This window comes from Lygodium microphyllum, chromosome 6 (assembly GCF_053477565.2).
Source record: "Lygodium microphyllum isolate KBCC chromosome 6, Lygodium_microphyllum_v1.1.10, whole genome shotgun sequence".
NCBI classification, from domain to species: Eukaryota; Viridiplantae; Streptophyta; class Polypodiopsida; order Schizaeales; family Lygodiaceae; genus Lygodium; species Lygodium microphyllum.
In genome coordinates, this window is record NC_141140.1 from 131,633,233 (window position 1) to 131,636,913 (window position 3,681).

Here is a 3,681-nt window from a genome sequence, read left to right on the forward strand (position 1 = left end):
GGAGATGTTGCCCCACATGCACCAGGGCTCGACTTATCACCTTTGCATGGCTGGATCTGGTACACAAACTATACAAAAAATCCATGGGAACCCACTTGAGAGTGGAGTCGGGAATAGAGCAAGTGAGAGGGTTCACTGCATCACAAAACGATGCTAGTATACTAGAGTCAGGGTCTACAGCGGAAAGCGAGCTCTCTAGACTCAAGGTCACGCAAAACCTAGGGTATATCTGGTCCCCTATGTGTGCGTAGCATGTGGAACTGATCCATGCGGCGAAGGCGGGAGTGGTAGCCATGGCACACAAAGAGAGAAGGAATGAGAGCACAAGTGTAGGGAAGTGGAGAATGAAAGTGAAAATGAGTTTGGAGTTATAGCTTCATGTGTCTAGGGTTTTAAATAAAGGTTCTTTATAAAGTTATTAACTCTAAAGTTTCAAATTAAAACTCTTACCTTAGTTTCTTTATTTCAGTACTTTAAAGTCATTGTTAAAATTACTCATACAGACAAACGCTTCGTTCTACATTATTATATCCTCGAATATGTTTGGGTCGCTGAGTATATTCAAGTCTAACGAGAGAAAATATATAATTTTTTAAAGAAAATAAATCTAAAAGGCCTTGAAATTCCCTTTGGATCCAATTTAATATTAAAATGTAAGAAACGAGCAGCAGAGATGCGCTACAATATATCATTGTGCAAAGACAATATTCTCTAGATTATAGACCTCTAACCTGCAATTTAATTATGATTTTTAACTGCACGATTGAGTAATTACAGTATGTATTATCGCACGCTTGGATCACAGTAAACTAAAATTTAAAGTACTCAGAAGTTCAAAAAAGGTATGTATTCGCTCTTTATAAAGTTTTTTTACAAGGATTCCACTATCTCAAGGATATGTGGAGAAGCACATTGTTTACATGTCATGGATTGCTCACTACGAGTCCTGACTTTTCTATTATCTAACTTGAAATAGAAGTTGTAGAGGGGCTCACTGGACATTAATTGGATTTCTTGTCTCAGAAAATAAATGGGCCAATGACTCTCTGCACTGACTACGAAAGGATTATGACCACTCCACAAGATTACCACATCTACGAGCGTTGTATGTGTGTCATCTCGGATATCTTGATCCAAGCTGATCCACTCCCCTCGCAAAAGTCGTCATCTTCTATATCAAAAGCGAACACACAGAGTTTATCTAGCAATGAAATACCTGTAATAAAAACAAAAATAATGGTAAGTGATCAATGCGACTAACATAACAATTCATCTAAGCGAGACCTATGTCAATTAAATCAAGGTATGCAAAGTAGTAAAAAAGTTTTACCTGAATGTAATATCAGATTGGTTGACCCTGCACTCAATCGTCTCATCAAAATGTGTTCTTTTGACTTCCTAAGACTCACCCAATAGCTGACTCATCCATTCCTCGGATGGACACTTGCATTGATAAGTAATCTTTGTTTTCTTCAAAACATCACATGAACCAAACAAATGTGCAAACAATGAGAATGGAATAAACCAACTAAGATGCACATCTTTGGAGCCTGTGGTGGGTTTCATAGCACTATTGATGTCAGATTTTATCTTCGACTTGCAAGCTCCTGACAACTCCAAGCTACCAATGAACCATTCACCACTAGACAGTGGCGGCAATGGGACATGCTGCAATCTATGGCTTTCTACCACGTACAATGAATTATAAAAAAAGATATTTTGAGTGGCAAGTTGACTTGTAGAGGTATTATCATAGATCAAAGAACCTATCTCTTCATGCCAAACATGTATCTTGCCGCTTAAACATTCCACATTCTTCCATTCATGCAAAGTCGATGGATATAGAGCTGTCAATCAAACAAGACTGAATTAGAATACTGCAAAGACTTTTAAAAACAAATCTGATACAAAAGAATAATCAATGATAAAATTTAACAACTTACTGTTTTGTTTATAATTTGCAATGTTGTTCTCGTCGTGTACAGAGATTTGTTTATGCGTATAAACATGTTGAATCAACACTTCTGTTACTACACTTGTGCCATTAAACACTTTTCTGAACTCTAGAATTCTACCTTTCCAATGTTTTCTAGGGTTTGCAACATCCTTGCGCTTGACCTTGAAACTCCCTCGAGTACTTGGGTGCATCAAAATCCAATCCAACTTATAATACTTATCACAAATCCAATTACCGCCATTATCTTTCCTGTTGAAGACCTCCACTGCAAGTATGCTACTGATATTTTTCCTCCGTGAAGACATCTGTAACAACCAAATACAAAAGTTACCTATCAACATGTGTATAATTTGCAAATGTTCTCTCCAAATGAAATTAAATATAAATGGATCAATTTAAAAAAGAAACATTGTACCTGTAATTTCTTTCACAAAGATCCCTAGATATGTTGAACAAGAAGTTGACTTATAGCAAGACCATTGTTCCTTCACTGACAGATTCCTATAGTACAAAAACAAAAGAAATATTGGGTTTACGCATACATATAACTTATATAGGTTTTGTCCAAATGCGTTGAAATTTAACCATGGAACAGTAGTAAAAAATGGCAATATACCTGTGGCTTTCTCTGCAAAAAATCCCAAAGATGTTGTAGAAGTTGAGTTCTTAATAAATCATTGTTCTTCACCCTCGGAGATTCTTGGAGTAAAAAAACAAAGGAAAGCTCAGTATGCATGTAACTTGTATACATTTTGTCTAAACGAGATAAAATTTAACAGTGGAGCAACAAAAAAACAAGACAATATACCTATAACTTTGTTTACAGAGAAACCCTACGATGTTGAAGAAGAAGTTGAGTGTTCAATATCCCAAAGATGTTGTAGAAGTTGAGTTCTTAATAAATCATTGTTCTTCACCCTCGGAGATTCTTGGAGTAAAAAAACAAAGGAAAGCTCAATATGCATGTAACTTGTATACATTTTGTCTAAACGAGATAAAATTTAACAGTGGAGCAACAAAAAAACAAGACAATATACCTGTAACTTTGTTTACAGAGAAACCCTAAGATGTTGAAGAAGAAGTTGAGTGTTCAAAATCCCAAAGATGTTGTAGAAGTTGAGTTCTTAATAAATCATTGTTCTTCACCCTCGGAGATTCTTGGAGTAAAAAAACAAAAGAAAGCTCAGTATGCATGTAACTTGTATACATTTTGTCTAAACGATATAAAATTTAACAGTGGAGCAACAAAAAAACAAGACAATATACCTGTAACTTTGTTTACAGAGAAACCCTAAGATGTTGAAGAAGAAGTTGAGTGTTCAAAATATCACTATTCTTGACTGTAAGAGACTCCTAGAGCATCAAAACAAAAGAAATTACATGTCAGAGAATGCACATAACTTGCATAGGTTTTCTTCAAACGAGATAAAACTTTACCATAGAACATCTATGGAAGAGAAAAATATACCTGTAGAGTTTTGTGAAGAGAATCTTAGGGCTTTGGTAAAACAAGCTCTGCTCTCATAAAACACATGAAACTCTCTCTGTGCTTGTGCAAAGCAAATGAAATTTTACAGGGTTACAGACAGGGCAAGAAATAGTGAGGCTGTAAAATTTCGTCAGGAAAGAAGAAGCGGGGAAAGAGATATGACAAATTTGAGTTCCGCCTAAGAAAGAGGGGGAAACTGAAAAGGGGAGAAAAGAAAAGTCAAACATAAAAAATA

The 3,681-nt window shown here is 35.7% G+C and overlaps 1 long non-coding RNA gene across 1 annotated transcript; it reads right to left on the minus strand.

The window, feature by feature from the left end:
• Positions 1-2,191: 2,191 nt before the first annotated feature.
• LOC148035140 (uncharacterized) lies at positions 2,192-2,658 on the minus strand. Its single transcript, XR_015691227.1, has 3 exons — positions 2,574-2,658; positions 2,373-2,458; positions 2,192-2,262 (listed from the first exon to the last, which is right to left on the minus strand). It is a non-coding gene; the product is annotated as an uncharacterized LOC148035140 (long non-coding RNA).
• Positions 2,659-3,681: the final 1,023 nt, after the last annotated feature.